At 43.1% G+C, this 21,212-nt stretch overlaps 1 protein-coding gene across 2 annotated transcripts in view; it reads left to right on the forward strand.

Moving 5' to 3' along the window:
• The window catches only part of ERBB4 (erb-b2 receptor tyrosine kinase 4), a 1,426,503-nt gene that overhangs the window by 679,058 nt on the left and 726,233 nt on the right, over positions 1-21,212 (forward strand). The window lies entirely within an intron of this gene.

Here is a 21,212-nt window from a genome sequence, read left to right on the forward strand (position 1 = left end):
GTGGGGGTAAACCACTGTTTGGGCGCATGGCAGAGCTCGGAAGGGAAGGAGCGCCATTTGACTTTTCAATGCAAAATTGGCTGGAATTGAGATGGGACGCCATGTTGCTTTTGGAGAGCCACTAATGTGCCTAAACATTGAAACCCCCCACAAGTGACACTATTTTGGAAAGTAGATCCCCTAAGGAACTTATTTAGATGTGTGGTGAGCACTTTCACTCACCAAGTGCTTCACAGAAGTTTATAATGTAGAGCCGTAAAAATAAAAAATATTTTTTCACAAAAAATAAATTTTTGCCCCCAATTTTTTATTTTCCCAAGGTTACCAGAAGAAATTGTACACCAAACGTTGTTGTGAAATTTGTCCTGAGTATGCTGATACCCCATATGTGGGGGTAAAGCTCTGTTTGGGTGCATGGCAGAGCTTGGAAGGGAAGGAGCGCCGTTTGACTTTTCAATGCAAAATTGGCTGGAATTGAGATGGGACACCATGTTGCGCTGCGGAGCCCCTGATGTGCCTAAACATTGAAACCTCCCATAAGTGACACCATTTTGGAAAGTAGACCCCCTAAGGAACTTATCTAGATGTGTGGTGAGCACTTTGACCCACCAAGTGCTTCACAGAAGTTTATAATGTAGAGCCGAAAAATAAAATATAATTTTTTTTCACAAAAATGAATTTTTTGCCCCCAATTTTTTTTTTACCAAGGGTATCAGAAGAAATTGTACCCCAAAAGTTATTGTGCAATTTGTCCTATGTACGCTGATACCTCATATGTGGGGGTTAACCACTGTTTGGATGCATGGCAGAGCTCGGAAGGGAAGGAGCTCCGTTTGACTTTTCAATGCAAAATTGGCTGGAATTAAGATGGGACGCCATGCTGAATTTGGAGAGCCCCTGATGTGCCTAATCATTGAAACCCCCACAAGTGACACCATTTTGGAAAGTAGACCCCCTAAGGATCTTATCTAGATGTGTTGTGAGAGCTTTGAACCCCCAAGTGTTTCACTACAGTTTACGACGCAGAGCCGTGAAAATAAAGAAAAATGTTTCCACAAAAATTAATTTTTAGCCCCAGTTTTGTATTTTCCCAAGGGTAACAGGAGAAATTGGACCCCAAACATTGTTGTGCAATTTGTCCTGATTATGCTGATACCCCATATGTGGGGGGTAACGACTGTTTGGGCGCATGGCAGAGCTCGGAAGGGAAGGAGTGCCATTTGGAATGCAGACTTAGATGGAATGGTCTGAAGGCGTCACATTGCATTTGCAGAGCCCCTAATGTACCTAAACAGTAGAAACCCCCCACAAGTCACCCCATATTGGAAACTAGACCCCCGAAGGAACTTATCTAGGTGTGTTGTGAGAACTTTGAACCCCCAAGTGTTTCACTACAGTAAATAACGCAGAGCCGTGAAAATAAAAATCATTTTTTTCCCCACAAATATTATGTTTAACACCCAGTTTTGTATTTTCCCAAAGGTAAAAGGAGAAATTGGTCCCCAAAAGTTGTTGTCCAATTTATCCTGAGTACGCTGATACCCAACATGTGGGGGGAACCACTGTTTGGGTGCATGGCAGAGCTTGGAAGGGAAGGAGCGCCATTTGGAAAGCAGACTTAGATGGATTCGTCTGCAGGCATCACGTTGCATTTGCAGAGCCCCTGATGTACCTAAACAGTAGAAACCTCCCACAAGTGACCCCATATTGAAACCTAGACCCCCCAAGGAACTTATCTAGTTGTGTTGTGAGAACTTTGAACCCCCAATTATTTCACTACAGTTTATAACGCAGAGCCGTGAAAATAAAAAATAATTTTTTCCTACAAAAATGGTTTTTAACCCCCAAATTTTTATTTTCCCAAGGGTAACTAGAGAACTTGGACCCCAAAAGTTGTTGTGCAATTTGTCCTGAGTATGCTTATATCCCATATGTGGGGGGGAACCACCGTTTGGGCGCATGGCAGAGCTCGGAAGGGAAGGAGCGCCATTTGGAATGCAGACGTAGATGGATTGGTATACAGGCATCATGTTGCATTTTCAGAGCCCCTGATGTACCTAAACAGTAGAAACCCCCACAAATGACCCCATATTGGAACCTAGACCCCCAAGGAACTTATCTAGATGTGTTGTGAGAACTTTGAACCCCCAAGTATTTCACTACAGTTTATAATGCAGTCTTGAAAGTAAAAAATAATTTTTGTCCCACAAAAAATGTTTTTTATCCCCCAAAATTTTTATTTTCCCAAGGGTAACAAGAGAAATTGGACCCCAGAAGTTGTTGAGTACTTTGTCCTGGGTACGCTGATACCCCATATGTTGGGGTAAACCCCTGTTTGGGTGCACAGGAGAGCTCGGAAGGGAAGGAGCACTGTTTTACTTTTTTAACGCAGAATTGGCTGGAATTGAGATCGGACGCCATGTCGCGTTTGGAGAGCCCCTGATGTGCCTAAACAATGGAAACCCCCAATTCTAACTGAAACCCTAACCCAAACACACCCCTAATCCCCACCACACCCCTAACCCCAACCCTAACTACACCCCTAACTCCAACACACCCCTAACCCTAATCCCAACCATAACCCTAACCACACCCCTAACCCTAATCCCAACTGTAAATGTAATCCAAACCCTAACCCTAGCCCCAACCCTAACCCTAACCCTAGCCCTAACCCTAACCCTAGCTCTAACCCTAACCCTAACCCTAGCCCTAACCCTAATGGGTAAATGGAAATAAATACATTTTTTAAACTTTTGTTATTTTTCCCTAACTAAGGGGGTGATGAAGGGGGGTTTGATTTACTTTTATAGCAGGTTTTTAGCGGATTTTTATGATTGGCAGCTGTCACACACTAAAAGATGCTTTTTATTACAAAAAATATTTTTTTGCGCTACCACATTTTTCCATATTTTGGTCCACAGAGTCATGTGAGGTCTTGTTTTTTGTGGGATGAGTTGACGTTTTTATTGGTAACATTTTTGGGCACGTGACATTTTTTGATCGCTTTTTATTCCAATTTTTATGAGGCAGCATGACCAAAAACCAGCTATTCATGAATTTCTTTTGGGGGGGGAAAAGCGTTTATACTGCTCTGCGTTTGGTAAAATGGATAAAGCAGTTTTATTCTTTGGGTCAGTACGATTACAGCAATACCTCATTTAGATTATTTTTTTATGTTTTGGCGCTTTTATACGATAAAAACTATTTTATAGAAAAAATAATTATTTTTGCATCGCTTTATTCTGAGGACTATAATTTTTTTATTTTTTCACTGATGATGCTGTATGGTGGCGCATTTTTTGCTGGACAGGATGACATTTTCAGCGGTACCATGGTTATTTATATCTGTCTTTTTTTATCGCGTGCTATTCAACTTTTTGTTCGGCGGTACGATAATAAAGGGTTGTTTTTTGCCTCATTTTTTACATTTTTTTACGGTGTTCACTGAAGGGGTTAACTAGTGGGAAAGTGTTATAGCTCAGGTCATTACGGACGTGGTGATGCTAAATATGTATACTTTTATTGTTTATTTTCTATTTAGATAATGGAATGTATATATTGGAACAATATTTTTTTTAATTTATTTATTTAGGAATTTTTTTTTTTACACAAGTAAAAAAATTTTTTTTAACTTTTTTACTTTGCCCCAGGGGGGCATCACATTATATTGACAGATCGTTGATCTGACACTTTGCTGTGCACTGTGTCAGATCAGCGATCAAACAGGCACAGCAGGGAGGCTTGCCTGCGTCTGCTCTGAGCAAGCGCTGGTAAGCCACCTCCCTGCAGGACCCGGATGCAGCCCCGCGGCCATTTTGGATCCAGGCCTGCAGGGAGGAGGAGGTAAGAGACCCTCGGAGCAATGCGCACACATCGCGTTGCTCCGAGGGTCTCAGGGAAGCACGCAGGGAGCCCCCTCCCTGCGCGATGCTTCCCTATACCGCTGGAACAGTGCGATCATGTTTGATCGCAGTGTGCCAGGGGTTAATGTGCCGGGAGCGGTTCATGACCGCGCCTGGCACATAGTGCGGAATGTCAGCTGCTATAGTCTGGAATAGGGGCCTGAAAAAGGTGAAGAAGCCTTGATTTAAATATCATTGTAAAAAGCGTCGGCTTGGGTTTTCAAAAAAGTGGACAATAGAAGTTTGGAAATGGGTGATTTGGAGTGATGAGACAAAAGTCAAAAGATTAGGCTCTGATGGGTGCAAATGGATTTGGAAGAAACAAGGGAAAAAGGAACTGTTAAGTTCGGTGGAGAAAGCCTGATGATATGGGGTTGATTCACAGCCAAAGGTGTTGGATATTTGACCAGGATTGATGGTGGTCTCAATGCTAAGCTATATGTATGTATCCTACAAGATGAGTTACTTCGTACACTCAAGTACTATGGGTAAGAAAAGGACAACATAGTGTTCCAACAAGAAAACGACCCAAAGCATACATCGAGATTGGTGAAGAAATGGTTCAATGACAATGAAGTTGAGATAGTGGATTGGACCACACAGTCATCAATCCTCAACCCAATCGAATACTTGTGGGTAGAGTTAAAGAAAATCTGTTTATACAGCCAAATAAGTCTACCAGTATGCATCAACTTTGGGAAAGTATAGAAGAGACCCGAAATTAGATTTTGGTCGAGACATACATGAATCAGATCGAGAACATGCTCACAAGGATTCAGGCAGTGTTGAAAGCCAAAGGTTGATTTACAAAATAATAAAAATTACAATTTAGATTTTTAGGAGCAAAACATTATCAAAGCAGTAACATGACAATAATCTGCATAACTAATCATATGATAAATAGTTGCAAGAAAAATTTATGTATGAGATAGCCAATATGATTTTTTATAAAATGATGGTAGTCTTATGTTCAAAGCAGTAACGAATGGTGAGATATGGAGCCTGAAAGTTAAAAGTTCAAAACCCTTTTGCTTCTCAGTGTATAACATTTTACAATAATAAACTTGTTTCTTCAAGAGGGAAACATGGGCAGCATGTCCCTCGTCTTACACTAGTATAGATCGAAGCATTAGATTTACAGTTTTGTGCTGTCGTATAGGGATAACACTTCTAAACATTTTGTGGTTCCTTAGAGGTAGTCCGATTCTTTACTGCGCAAGTAGAGAAATTATTGAGCTCCTTGCCACATTATGATGTAATGGTTGATTATTACAGGTTATGATTTCTAGATTCTGTTATGGGGCATTGTGTAAGGGATGGGGAGTCAAAGATACTGTTCATCAAAGTTCCATGGCACTTGGGACCAAATGTTGCCATCTCTGAGCAATCTGAGTAAGGTGGAACTGGAAGATGGAAGAATTGTTACTGGGGGGATGAATTTGAAGACAGCACCAGGCAGTTATCAAATATAAAAGGGTGGAGCGACAAGACAGGAAGGCAGTTGGTGCCAACCAGTGAGGGAGGAAGGCTGTGTAAGCAATGGAACACAGAGGCAGTGCAACCGAAGAATGGCTGGTGGGACATTGTGGGTCAAACACTAAAGACCAGACTATGCTAGTCAAAACTCAAAGCCTAGTCTTCACTCATTGAGACCTGATAACTGGATGGCGCAGATAAAGCACCAAAGGTCAAAATATAACCATGATACGAGGGTCGGACAACTAATTTGTTGACCAGGAGATATGAGATGAACTGGGCCATTACTTGCAGCATAGAATCATGGTACAATGTGTGTGCTGGGGATGTGCAGTAGATGGCACCAGGGGCCTGTCAATGCGAGGAATGCACGTAGAGTATTAAGTGACTGACAATTAAAGGGAATCTGTCACCCCAAAAATCATATATGAGATAAGGCCACTGGCATCAGGGGCTTATCTACAGCATTCTGTAATGCTGTAGATAAGTTCCTGATGTAACCTGAAAGATAAGAAAAACATGTTATATTATATTCACCCAGCGGCAGTCCCACTGCGGTCTGGTCCAATGGGCATCGCAATCGGGGTCCGGCGCCTCCTATCTTCATACCATGACGTCCTCTTCTTTTCTTCCTGCTGTGGCTCCGGAGCAGGCATACCTTATCTGCAGTGCTGCAGTACTGCAGTGCGCAGGCGCTGGGCCACTGTGACCTTTCTAGGCTGTGACGCTCCCCCAGGTGAGTATAATCTAACTTGTTTTTCTTATCTTTCAGGTTACATCGAGGGCTTATCTACAGCATTATACAATGCTGTAGATAAGCCCCTGATGCCGGTGGCCTTAGCTCATATACAATTTTTGGGGTGACAGATTCCCTTTAAAGACTTGCGGCCTAGCAGGAATTACCAGTGACCCCCATTAGCACCAGTATAATAATCAAGAAAGCTTGAAGGACTTATTATAGTGATGGGCCTATTATTGTGCCGTCCGTGAATGTTAGGGCAGAAGAACACTAAAACGGCATTCATACTGAGAGATAGATAGAATAGAGAATAAGATATTGAAATTGTTAAATTATTGTTATTGCCATCACTGCAGTTTTGCGTGACTTGACACCCTGTATTCGAATAACTGACTGTTTCCATAAATGACACTTCCATTTTCGCATTAGGAAAATAAATACGGTAGCTTAGTTGGTTACTTCTGCCTCATCTCTATCTGAGGGTTGCATCCTAGTAACCGGTTCACAGTTGAGTCAGGGCACTACATGTGTATTTGTAAAGGTATTTTTTCCCTAATATGGTAGAATTAACGTTAAGAGTTTTGCCTTCCACTGGATCAACATGTTAGGTTGTAGGTTGAACTCGATTGACTTGTTTCTTTCAATTCAAACTATAAAATATTTGGAGTGGATGATAATTTGAAATTAAAATTTCCTGATTATTAGTTTGCCTAAAACGTTTGGTAAACATCTGATGAACGAGAAAAAGGCTCATTAGTTGGGCAAAATGATTTTTAAGCAAGTGTCATCCATGTTATGACCTTTCGCGTGTTTGCGCTGGAATTTCAGCAAGAACGGCAATGATCAGAAGATTTGGTGAGGACCAGGCAGATGATGATGAGTAGCGGAGAGGGCATAGAAGTGAGAGGTGAACTGAGTATAAGGATTTTTTTTAACATGTTAGGTTTATTATACTCTGATACCTAGGGAGACCCCAGAATATATTAAGGGGCATTAAATTAAAAGGGAATAACATCTCTGTGAATCAAATTTCTGTTAAAATCCACGCGAACAGGCAAATTCGAATTTTATTTGGTCAGCTCATCTCTAATTTAGGTGTATTGTACTCCGGCGAGCCTATTTATTAAGACTGGAGTCTGCAATGCCAGGCTAAATGAACTGACCCCATAGTTTTTCTGAAACATTAACCCCTTACCGGCATCGCTGCGATGTAGCAGAGCCGATCGTGCTATGCCTGCTTCTAGCCTCTCATGGAGGCTATTGAAGCATGGCAAAAGTAAAAAAAAAAAGTTTAAAAAAATGTGAAAAAAATAAAAAAAACATAAAAGTTTAAATCACCTCCCTTTCGCCCCAATCAAAATAAATCAATAAAAAAAATATCAAATCTACGCATATTTGGTATCGCTGCGCTCAGAATCGCCCGATCTATCAATTAAAAAAAAGTATTAACCTGATCGCTAAACAGCGTAGCGGGAAAAAAAATTCGAAACGCCAGAATTACGTTTTTTTGGTCGCCGCGACATTGCATTAAAATGCAATAACGGGCGATCAAAAGAATGTATCTGCACCGAAATGCTATCATTAAAAACATCATCTCGGCACGCAAAAAATAAGCCCTCAACCGACCCCAGATGATGAAAAATGGAGACGCTACGAGTATCGGAAAATGGCGCAATTTTTTTTTTTTTTAGCAAAGTTTGGAATTTTTTTTCACCACTTAGATAAAAAATAACCTAGTCATGTTTGGTGTCTATGAACTCGTAATGACCTGGAGAATCATAATGGCAGGTCACTTTTAGCATTTAGTGAACCTAGCAAAAAAGCCAAACAAAAAACCAATGTGGGATTGCACTTTTTTTGCAATTTCACCACACTTGGAATTTTTTTCCCGTTTTCTAGTACACGACATGCTAAAACCAATGATGTCGTTCAAAAATACAACTCGTCCCGCAAAAAATAAGCCCTCACATGGCCAAATTGATGGAAAAATAAAAAAGTTATGGCTCTGGGAAGGAGGGGAGCGAAAAACGAACACGGAAAAACGAAAAATCCCCCGGTCATGAAGGGGTTAAAAAAGGTTTGATAGCAATCAGTGACTGAATTGTAAACATTGTCGGTGTTTTTAGAGCAAAACAAGAGAGTGATCCTTTCCAAACTAGTTGCATTCCAATACTTTTTTCATTTAAGCAGTACTATTCAGTGCAGCTTACAGTATCTATACCTTCCTACGGGCCCAGAATTGATCTATAAAACTCCAAGATCCAATTATAAAATCTGAAACAGACCCCACAACTATCACGTGAGGGTTATAATGCTAGTGTCTTCTCATGTGGCACAAATGGCCATCGGACTCAATTAGGCATTTTGCACTTAGAATACAAGTAAAATATTATTTTATAAAGCAGATTCAATGGGGTTCAGTGCTTAGATGTTTAGTCCCAGTTTGTTGAAGGGGTTTGCATCAGCATAGCCGTTATTAACATTTTTCTTGGGTTTGCCACCAATATATGATAGTTGGAAATTGGACAGCTGCGATACTGCTGATTCCTAAAGAACTCTATCTCCTGTCAGTGCTGTTCATCTCTTTTCCATGCTTTATTGTCATCTTTGTAGGATCAATGGCCAACTGTGTTGCACCTCTTAGTGTTCCTTATATATCACTTCTGCCACTTCCTTACAACAATCAGCAACCAACACATGAAGTTCAATTCGTTGGTCAGATTGGTCTCACATGCTAAAATTCCATATAAATTGAAACAAATCTATACTTCAAATGGAAATATTTTTACACAAAAACAAAATGATAAAAATTAAGGGGAAAATTAATTATTGCATTTGCGCTTTTTTGTCTTTAGTGTTTTTTGCTTGTTTTTAATTTATGTTTTATTATTTACATTTTCAACTTTTTTTTAAAGCACCAAAAGCTACAACTCAATACAAGTCTATGAGAGACTCATTCTGGCCTTGTTCTGGCTCTCATAGACTTGCACTGAGAGCTTTTGATGTACAGTAGATTCTGACTTCTAGCCAGGCAGAAGATGTGGTCACAAGTAATAATAAGCGATTCCTTGGATGTTCAGCTCCGGTGGGTTTGGCCGATCATCTAAAAACAAATTTGGTTCGGGTACCCAAATGGTACCCAAACCCGGACCCCATTCATATGAATGGAGGGCCAGAACACCAGTGGTTTGCCACTCTGTCATGTGTATGACAGCGTGACAAACACAGTTTCTGATTGGCAGCAAGATTATAAGCACCGGTCAGAGAGCTGCTTTTCCCCCTCTATCAGGTGACAGCCTGAGCCAGCAGCTTTGACGGAGGTAAAAAGTTTACCGCCAGTGACAGGCGTTGACTGATGAGAGTGAAATACTCCAACCAGCTTACACTTGTGGGTATATATATATATATATATATATATTTATATTTAAATGATTAAAAAAAAAACAGATGGGGACACTTCGATTCTTGACAACCAGCCATGATAAAGCTGAGAACTGAAGGTTGCAGCCCACAGCTGTCAGCTTTGCCTGCGCTGGTTATCAAAAATTGAAGAAACCCCACATCATTTTTTTAATTTATTTATTTACAGCACAGATGCCGACTTATGAATACTCCCATCAGTGATGCCTGCGCTTGCTGTTATCCGCGACAGCAGGCATAAGCTGATGGGGGTATTACTTTCCCCTCTGCAAACGCCTGTGGCCGGCAGTAAACTTTTTACTGCCAGTCACAGCTGCTGGCTTATGCTGTTATCTGAAAGCATGGGAACCACAGCTCTCTGACTGGTGGTAATAATCTTATTGCTGATTAGAGCCGCCTGTGTTTCTCTTGCTGTCATGAAGATAAAACGGTGGGAAACACCTTATGTTCGTGGTGCCAAAACTGAACAGTAAAATGGACTTCATGGAGAAATCCGTGTTCGAGGTCTGTGCTTGAACACTAAATGTTAGATATGGGCCCCAAATTTACTGTTCGGGTTTTCCCATCTCTAATTACTCCGTAGATGGCGGATCAGGACTTTACCAGCGATGAAAAAAGGTGAAGACTCTCAAGTGTAAGTATGAGTACAGATGTGGACCTTAGGTTTAAAGCACCATTCCAGTGCTTAAAAAAAAGAAAACAGCTGGAGTGGTGTTTTTATTCCATTTTGTATGTGTTCTACCTGTTTATTTCATGTTCGCTACTGTATGCTCAGTTTTTCCAGATATTTTCATCTGCATTTTCTTAAAATGTCACTATGTTTTTATGCAAATGTACTCCAGTTCCCATATTACAGATAAACAGATAAAAGGCACAAACAAGACCAATTACGATTTTGCATAAAATGCATGAACCATGCACATCATTTTTTAAGAATTTGGAATAGAAAACATCAACCAACAACTCAAGACAAAAAAATTAAAATTGACTTAAAAAACAAAATGTAAACTATTCTTCAAGCCCAAAGAAATTTTGTGTCATTTCCTATGCCTCAGGGGTACTTTTGTGCCTGGGTGAATTTCGTATAAAGTAAACTAAACATATCTTACAGGGAACCTGTCACCAGTAAAAAAAAAACACTATAAACCTGTAGATATGGAGTTAATGTAAATGTTAATAGCATTACTAACCTGCTCGGCGCCAGCACTTAGCCGAACGCTGCTGTGAGAAAATGAACTTTATTCCCCCTGGCAGCATTCCAGTTTCAGTCATGGAGGCGGCGTAGGTTCAGTCACCTGTGACCGTGCTCCTGGACTTGACTGACAGCCTGCCCCGATGCAGCGCCAATGTCAGTCAGTCACAGGGCTCGGTTACAGCCATCGCTCTCTATACTCAGAGCGGTGACTAAACCCACACCGGTGCCGCCTTTGTGACTGAAACAGGAAAGCTTTTGAGGAGAATAAAGTTTCTCCCGGCAGCATTCGGCTAAGTGTGGGCACCAGGCATGTTACTGACACTGTTAACCTGCAGATTAACCCCACATCTGCGTTGTTTATGATGACAGGTTCCCTTTAGACTCTGAACATTGATGCTTCGAATGGAGGAGGAACGGCACTCACTATGTTTGTGCAGAACTATTTTTCGGCCATAAACACAAGGGTAGCCCTACACAGCCGGCGGTTCTTCTATCGGCAGCAGGCATTTCTTCCTATCCTGACTACGTGACCTGATGTTTATTTGCATTCATCAGTGAAGCCCTGCTGTGATGCTCTCAGGGTCTGTTTGTATTGAGCAACACCATCATGAAATAGAAATTCAGCATAAGTGTGATCAATACAAAGAGCCCATTCCCCAAAGCCTGGATCATCTGCGAGAGACTGATTGAGAAAACAGCCTCAAACGGCATCTACAGTCTTTCACCACGGAGCCAGATGTTGCTCTTCCTGATACAGCAGTGATGCCTGCATCAACCTCTCATCCCTGCAGGCATCATGGATCCAACAAGAATTCATAGTTCTCTCAAGCGTGCCCCATGAAACAGCTCAGCCTGGCACGTGCATGTGATCTGCGGCCCCTCTTGAGATGTAACATTCGGATAACACTTTGGAAAACAGGCGCCTGATGAAGTGGCGCCTCCTGTGAGCAGATTGTTTTAAGCTACTGTTTATACTAGATGAAGTTTTGCGTCCTGTGAATGGAGACGAAGCTTCGTGACTTTTCTGACTTTCTACATGCAATATTTCAAGACCCCTATTACAGAATGACAATTTTAATCTTTGTGCATTTCTCATTCAACTGTTATGAACTGGTGATTCAGAACCACAATGGACCTAGTGGTTAGGAGCACACAAGGTGACCTGATAGTTACTAATAACATAGGACGAGCTCTGAGACGTGGGAACTCTGCTGACCGCAATCCCTAATTCTATAATACCACACTAGAGGTAGCCGTGGAGCGCTCCTGACCAGACCTAGGCGCCTCGGGCACAGCCTGAGAAACTAACTAGCCCTGAAGATAGAAAGATAAGCCTACCTTGCCTCAGAGAAATTCCCCAAAGGAAAAGGCAGCCCCCCACATATAATGACTGTGAGTAAAGATGAAAATACAAACACAGAGATGAAATAGATTTTAGCAAAGTGAGGCCCGACTTACTGAATAGACCGAGGATAGGAAAGATAGCTTTGCAGTCAGCACAAAAACCTACAAACAACCACGCAGAGGGCGCAAAAAGACCCTCCGCGCCGACTAACGGTACGGAGGTGCTCCCTCTGCGTCTCAGAGCTTCCAGCAAGCAAGAAAAACCAATATAGCAAGCTGGACAGAAAAAATAGCAAACAAAAATAACACCAGCAAAATTTAGCTTATGCAGGGTAGACAGGCTACAAGAACGATCCAGGAGAGAACAAGACCAACACTGGAACATTGACTGGAGGCCAGGAACAAAGAACTAGGTGGAGTTAAATAGAGCAGCACCTAACGACTTAACCTCGTCACCTGAGGAAGGAAACTCAGAAGCCGCAGCCCCACTCACATCCACCAAAGGAAGCTCATGGACAGAACCAGCCGAAGTACAACTCATGACCACAGGAGGGAGCTCGACCACAGAATTCACAACAGTACCCCCCCCTTGAGGAGGGGTCACCGAACCCTCACCAGAGCCCCCCGGCCGACCAGGATGAGCCAAATGAAAGGCACGAACCAGATCGGCAGCATGATCATCAGAGGCAAAGACCCAGGAATTATCATCCTGACCATAACCCTTCCACTTAACCAGGTACTGGAGTTTCCGTCTCGAAATACGAGAATCCAAAATCTTCTCCACTATATACTCCAACTCCCCCTCAACCAAGACCGGGGCAGGAGGATCAACGGATGGAACCACAGGTGCCACGTATCTCCGCAACAATGACCTATGGAATACATTATGGATGGAAAAAGAAGCTGGAAGGGTCAAACGAAAAGACACAGGATTAAGAACCTCAGAAATCCTATACGGACCAATGAAACGAGGCTTAAACTTAGGAGAGGAAACTTTCATAGGAATATAACGAGACGACAACCAAACTAAATCCCCAACACGAAGTCGGGGACCCACACAGCGCCTGCGGTTAGCGAAACGTTGAGCCTTCTCCTGGGACAATGTCAAATTGTCCACTACATGAGTCCAAATCTGCTGCAACCTATCCACCACAGTATCCACACCAGGACAGTCCGAAGATTCAACCTGCCCTGAAGAGAAACGAGGATGGAAACCAGAATTGCAGAAAAACGGCGAAACCAAAGTAGCCGAGCTGGCCCGATTATTAAGGGCGAACTCAGTCAAAGGCAAAAAGGACACCCAATCATCCTGATCAGCAGAAACAAAACATCTCAGATATGTTTCCAAGGTCTGATTGGTTCGTTCAGTTTGGCCATTTGTCTGAGGATGGAAAGCCGAGGAAAAAGACAAATCAATGCCCATCCTAGCACAAAAGGCTCGCCAAAACCTCGAAACAAACTGGGAACCTCTGTCAGAAACGATGTTCTCCGGAATGCCATGTAAACGAACCACATGCTGGAAAAACAATGGCACCAAATCAGAGGAGGAGGGCAATTTAGACAAGGGTACCAAATGGATCATCTTAGAGAAGCGATCACAAACCACCCAAATGACTGACATCTTTTGAGAGATGGGGAGATCTGAAATAAAATCCATAGAGATATGTGTCCAATGCCTCTTCGGGACCGGCAAGGGCAAAAGCAACCCACTGGCACGAGAACAGCAGGGCTTAGCCCGAGCACAAATCCCACAGGACTGCACAAATGAACGCACATCCCGCGACAGAGACGGCCACCAAAAGGATCTAGCCACCAAATCTCTGGTACCAAAGATTCCAGGATGACCAGCCAACACCGAACAATGAACCTCAGAGATAACTCTACTCGTCCATTTATCAGGGACAAACAGTTTCTCAATTGGGCAACGGTCAGGTCTATTAGCCTGAAATTTTTGCAGCACTCGCCGCAAATCAGGGGTGATGGCAGACAAAATTACCCCCTCTTTGAGAATACCCGCCGGCTCAGGCAAACCCGGAGAGTCGGGCACAAAACTCCTAGACAGGGCATCCGCCTTCACATTTTTAGAGCCCGGAAGGTACGAAACCACAAAGTCAAAACGGGAGAAAAACAGCGACCAACGAGCCTGTCTAGGATTCAACCGTTTGGCAGACTCGAGATAAGTCAGGTTCTTGTGATCAGTCAAGACCACCACGCGATGCTTAGCTCCTTCAAGCCAATGACGCCACTCCTCGAATGCCCACTTCATGGCCAGCAACTCTCGATTGCCAACATCATAATTACGCTCAGCAGGCGAAAACTTCCTGGAAAAGAAGGCACATGGTTTCATCACTGAGCCATCAGAACTTCTTTGCGACAAAACAGCCCCTGCTCCAATTTCAGAAGCATCCACCTCGACCTGGAAAGGGAGCGAAACATCTGGCTGGCACAACATAGGGGCAGAAGAAAAACGACGCTTGAACTCCTGAAAAGCTTCCACAGCAGCAGAAGACCAATTGACCACATCAGCACCCTTCTTGGTTAAATCAGTCAACGGTTTAGCAATACTAGAAAAATTATTGATGAAGCGACGATAAAAATTAGCAAAGCCCAGGAACTTTTGCAGACTCTTCAGAGATGTCGGCTGAGTCCAATCATAAATGGCCTGAACTTTAACAGGGTCCATCTCGATAGTAGAAGGGGAAAAAATGAAACCCAAAAATGAAATCTTCTGAACACCAAAGAGACACTTTGACCCCTTCACAAACAAAGAATTCGCACGCTGACCTGGAACACCATTCTAACCTGCTTCACGTGCGACTCCCAATCATCCAAGAAGACCAAAATATCATCCAAGTATACAATCAGGAATTTATCCAGGTACTCTCGGAAGATGTCATGCATAAAGGACTGAAATACTGATGGAGCATTGGAAAGCCCGAATGGCATAACCAGGTACTCAAAATGGCCCTCGGGTGTATTAAATGCTGTTTTCCATTCATCGCCCTGTTTTATACGCACAAGATTATACGCACCACGAAGATCTATCTTGGTGAACCAACTAGCCCCCTTAATCCGAGCAAACAAATCAGACAGCAGCGGCAAGGGGTACTGAAATTTGACTGTAATTTTATTTAGAAGCCGGTAATCAATACAAGGTCTCAACGAACCATCCTTTTTGGCCACAAAAAAGAACCCTGCCCCCAATGGCGACGACGACGACAGGCGAATATGACCCTTCTCCAAGGATTCCTTTACGTAATTCCGCATAGCGGCGTGCTCAGGTACAGACAAATTAAACAGTCGACCTTTAGGAAACTTACTACCAGGAATCAAATCGATAGCACAATCACAATCCCTATGCGCAGGTAGGGCATTGGACTTGTGCTCATCAAATACATCCCGGTAATCTGACAAGAACTCTGGGACCTCAGAAGGGGTGGATGATGAAATAGACAGAAATGGAACATCACCATGTACCCCCTGACAACCCCAGCTGGACACAGACATTGATTTCCAATCCAATATTGGGTTATAGACTTGTAGCCATGGCAATCCAACACGACCACATCATGCAGATTCTGCAACACCAAAAAGCGAATATCCTCCTGATGCGCAGGAGCCATGCACATGGTCAGTTGGGTCCAATACTGAGGCTTATTCTTGGCCAAAGGCGTAGCATCAATTCCTCTCAATGGAATAGGATGCTGCAAGGGCTCCAAGAAAAACCCACAGCGCCTAGCAAACTCCAAGTCCATCAAACTCAGGGCAGCTCCTGAATCCACAAATGCCATGACAGAATAGGATGACAAAGAGCAGATCAAAGTAACGGACAAAAGAAATTTCGACTGTACCGTACCAATGGTGGCAGACCTAGCGAACCGCTTAGTGCGCTTAGGACAATCGGAGATAGCATGAGTGGAATCACCACAGTAAAAACACAGCCCATTCCGACGTCTGTTTTCTTGCCGTTCAGCTCTGGTCAAAGTCCTATTACATTGCATAGGCTCATGTTTATGCTCAGATAATACCGCCAAATGGTGCACAGTTTTACGCTCACATAAGCGTCGATCGATCTGAATGGCCAAAGACATAGACTCATTCAGACCAGCAGGCATAGGAAATCCCACCATAACATCCTTAAGGGCTTCAGAGAGACCTTTTCTGAAAATAGCTGCCAGAGCACATTCATTCCATTGAGTGAGCACAGACCACTTCCTAAACTTCTGACAATATATCTCTACCTCATCCTGACCCTGACACAGAGCCAGCAAGATTTTCTCTGCCTGATCCACTGAATTAGGTTCATCATATAGTAACCCGAGCGCCAGAAAAAACGCATCAGTATCACATAATGCAGGATCTCCTGGCGCAAGGGAAAATGCCCAGTCTTGAGGGTCGCCACGTAATAAAGAAATAATGATCTTTACTTGTTGAACTGGGTCACCAGAGGAGCGGGGTTTCAAAGCCAGAAATAGTTTACAATTATTTTTTAAATTCAGAAACTTAGCTCTATCTCCAGAAAATAACTCAGGAATAGGAATTTTAGGTTCTAACATAGGATTCTGAACCACTAAATCTTGAATGTTCTGTACACTTATAGCGAGATTATCCATCAAAGAGGACAGACCCTGAATGTCCATGTCTACACCTGTGTTCTGAACCACCCTGATGTAAAGGGGAAAAGAAAGACAAAACACAGTGCAAAGAAAAAAAAATGGTCTCAGAACTTCTCTTTTCCCTCTATTGAGAAGCATTAGTACTTTGGGCCTCCAGTACTGTTATGAACTGGTGATTCAGAACCACAATGGACCTAGTGGTTAAGAGCACACAAGGTGACCTGATAGTTACTAATAACATAGGACGAGCTCTGAGACGTGGGAACTCTGCTGACCGCAATCCCTAATCCTATAATACCACACTAGAGGTAGCCGTGGAGCGCTCCTGACCAGACCTAGGCGCCTCGGGCACAGCCTGAGAAACTAACTAGCCCTGAAGATAGAAAGATAAGCCTACCTTGCCTCAGAGAAATTCCCCAAAGGAAAAGGCAGCCCCCCACATATAATGACTGTGAGTAAAGATGAAAATACAAACACAGAGATGAAATAGATTTTAGCAAAGTGAGGCCCGACTTACTGAATAGACCGAGGATAGGAAAGATAGCTTTGCAGTCAGCACAAAAACCTACAAACAACCACGCAGAGGGCGCAAAAAGACCCTCCGCACCGACTAACGGTACGGAGGTGCTCCCTCTGCGTCTCAGAGCTTCCAGCAAGCAAGAGAAACCAATATAGCAAGCTGGACAGAAAAAATAGCAAACAAAAGTAACACCAGCAAAACTTAGCTTATGCAGGGTAGACAGGCCACAAGAACGATCCAGGAGAGAACAAGACCAACACTGGAACATTGACTGGAGGCCAGGAACAAAGAACTAGGTGGAGTTAAATAGAGCAGCACCTAACGACTTAACCTCGTCACCTGAGGAAGGAAACTCAGAAGCCGCAGCCCCACTCACATCCACCAAAGGAAGCTCATGGACAGAACCAGCCGAAGTACCACTCATGACCACAGGAGGGAGCTTGACCACAGAATTCACAACATTCAACTACATATTGCAGTGAATTCAGTCAAAAAGAAAAGAATGACATCTATAAAATTACAAAAAAAATCATTATCGAAGCCTCAATATTTATTTTTATTTTATTAAAAATAATTTTTCACCAGGTTTTTGCTGCCTTATCTGAGAGCAATATGATGTTGGGTGAGACATCCTCCTGATTCCAGCGATGTGTCACTTAGCTTACTGCGTATAGAGGTTGTGATAAAATCACAGTTTTCTCTGGTGCAGATCTAGCAGTTCTCTGAATGCGGAGCCCTGTATAACCCCGCCCACAGCACTGATTGGCAACTTTCTGCCATACAGTGGTGTGGGCGGGGTAACAGAGCAGTTGACTAGGAGGTACGAGACACCTAGTCCTGTGGGAATTATCTCCTGCTGATAAAATTCTGATTTTTTTCAAAACAATACCACATCATCCAGTAAAGGTACCTTCACACTCAGCGACGCTGCAGCGATACCGACAACGATGTCGATCGCTGCAGCGTCGCTGTTTGGTCGCTGGAGAGCTGTCACACAGACAGCTCTCCAGCGACCAACGATCCTGAAGTCCCCGGGTAACCAGGGTAAACATCGGGTTACTAAGCGCAGGGCCGCGCTTAGTAACCCGATGTTTACCATGGTTACCAGCGTAAATGTTAAAAAAACAAACACTACATACTTACCTTCAGCTGTCTGTCCCCGGCGCTCTGCTTTCCTCTGCACTGTCAGCGCCGGTCAGCCGGAAAGCACAGCGGTGACGTCACCGCTGTGCTTTCCGGCTGGCCGGCGCTGACACAGGATGCAGGAGGAGTGCAGAGAAGCAGAGCGCCGGGGACAGACAGCTGAAGGTAAGTATGTAGTGTTTGTTTTTTTAACATTTACGCTGGTAACCAGGGTAAACATCGGGTTACTAAGCGCGGCCCTGCGCTTAGTAACCCGCTGTTTACCCTGGTTACCAGTGAAGACATCGCTAGATCGGTGTCACACACGCCGATCCAGCGATGTCTGCAGGGAGTCCAGCGACGAAATAAAGTTCTGGACTTTCCTCAGCGACCAACGATCTCCCAGCAGGGGCCTGATCGTTGGTCGCTGTCACACAGAACGATTTCCTTAACGATATCGTTGCTACGTCACAAAAAGGAACGATATCGTAAACGATATCGTTATGTGTGACGGTACCTTAAGTGGCACATCATTAGAATCAGGTTTTCTGTCCCTACATCAAGGTTACATAGCCAAAACTCGATGACAGATTCCCTTTAATTACATGTTTTCTGTTTTTCATGGTTATAAGCAATATGGATACAGAAGCTTGATGAAATCACTATTGACAAAGAAAAGTCTTCTATTTTAGTTGTCATGAAATATTGTTAGTTAAAGGGGTTGTCCAAAAGCAGGAAAAGTGATTTATTGTTTATGAAATGTAGACTAAATGAAGAAATATACTTTTTTCTTCAAAACTGTGTGGATTATCCTATTACAGAGCCTCTGTTACTGTCTGGGAAATGTTGTACTTCTGCCATCCTCTCATACACAGAGACTTCTTTCCATGTTGGTGACAAGCTTAAAGGGGGCGGGTGGTCAGACTTAATTTATTAGCTAAACCAGCCCCTTTCTCTGTCACAGGTGTTGCTGAGATGGAGGGAAGGAGGGGTCTGGCTTAGATAATGAACTGATCCAGAAAGCCATCTACCTTCAAGCTTGTCACTGATACAGTGAGAGGAAAAAAAGTCTCAGTATGGCAATGGAAGTGGATCTTTAATGACCAGGAGAGTAGGTCTGAATTAAGAAGATCCAACCAGTTTTGAAAAACAAAGTATATTTGTAAATTCATTTATTTTAGATTTTACAATTTCTAACTTTTTCGGCCATCAAACAGCTTCCGTTAAATTAGGAATCAGACCTGGAAGGAAACCAGAGAGCTGCACATTCCTTCTGGAATAAAACCTAAAGGAGCACTTGGCCTTTTCTAATTATTTCTCTTTCCAAGGACTTGTGAAGACAACTGTAAAAATCAGACAAGATAGCACTCGCCCCATGTTAATCTATGGAGCCATGCACATGTCCGATTTTTTTCTCGGACTGAGTGGTCTGAAGAAAAATCACAGCAAGCACAAGTTGCATCCGTTTATTGGATCACACTTGGTCATTCATGTCTATGGGTCCGTGGAAAAAATTGGACCGCCCTCGGATGACATCTGAGTGCAGTCCGATTTTCATCAACTGGCAATGGAAAGGTGGAAAAAGTTTATTTTTATTTTCCACATCCGAGGAAATCGGATCACACTCTGATCACACTCTGATTATTGTATCATCAGAAAGTTATCAAAGTGTGATTTGCATGATCGGACAGATTTTCTTGAATGAGAGAAACACCATTGTGTGATCCCAGCCTAAGGCCGGTGTCACACTGGCATATTGCATCCGATGCGATATGCTAATGACACTCGGCTCCTGCTCGCAGGAGCTCAGGAGCCAAGTGTCATGCGTCTGTGCTCCGATTCTCTCGCACAGGGAGGATCGGAGCACAGCTGCGGAGGAGGCGGAGAAATGAATTTCTCCATCTCCTCCATTGCTGGGGTCCGCTTATAGCGCACATCACTCGGATGTTATCCGAGTAGTGTGCGCTGTCTCACTCGCACCCATAGGCTTATATGGGTGCGAGTGAGCCGAGAGTTTTCCTCGGTCCGAGACAATCGCAGCATGCTGCAATTGTCTCGGACCGAGGAAAACGGCCGACAAAAAGTCGGCTGCTGGGAGCGGCCCCATTTGTTAACATTGGTCCGAGTGCAATGCGATTTTTTATCGCATTGCACTCGGCCGTTTTAAACGCCAGTGTGACGCCGGCCTAATAGTAGCAAACTGGGAACAAAACCATAGTCCTCATGGGACCTGACATTCAGCTCTGCACCAATCACACGGTTATGGCATGGCATAAAGCTCCTTGGTTTTTCTTGTAACTTCAGGATAAAACTAATTTGCTCTCACATTTGCATGCCAAAGCAGAATGCAAGCAAAAGCAATCTCTTATTTTATATGCTCTTGGCTATATTGTAGTTATGAAACAAAAGAAAAAACTTTTTTTTTAACTACCAAAAAAGAGATATGTTGGAAAGTGACTGATAAGAGCATTGCCATTGAGAATTCTGATAAAAAATAAACCGAAAAAAGGACTGATATGAGTGAGGCCGGCGTCACACTCGGCGTAAGACAATACGGTCCGTATTTTACGGCCGTAATACGCAGAAATGTTCCCAAAATAGTGATCCGTATGTCATCCGTAGGCAGGGTGTGTCAGCGTATTTTGCGCATGGCATCCTCCGTACGTAATCCGTATGGCATCCATACTGCGAGATTTTCTCACAGGCTTGCAAAACCGACATCTAATGGATTTATGGGCTCAAATGTTCGTTAAAACATAGATACAGTATATATATATATATATATATATATATATATATATATATATATATATATATATATACAGTGGGGCAAAAAAGTATTTAGTCAGTCAGCAATAGTGCAAGTTCCACCACTTAA

Source organism: Ranitomeya imitator, chromosome 7, assembly GCF_032444005.1.
Source record: "Ranitomeya imitator isolate aRanImi1 chromosome 7, aRanImi1.pri, whole genome shotgun sequence".
NCBI classification, from domain to species: Eukaryota; Metazoa; Chordata; class Amphibia; order Anura; family Dendrobatidae; genus Ranitomeya; species Ranitomeya imitator.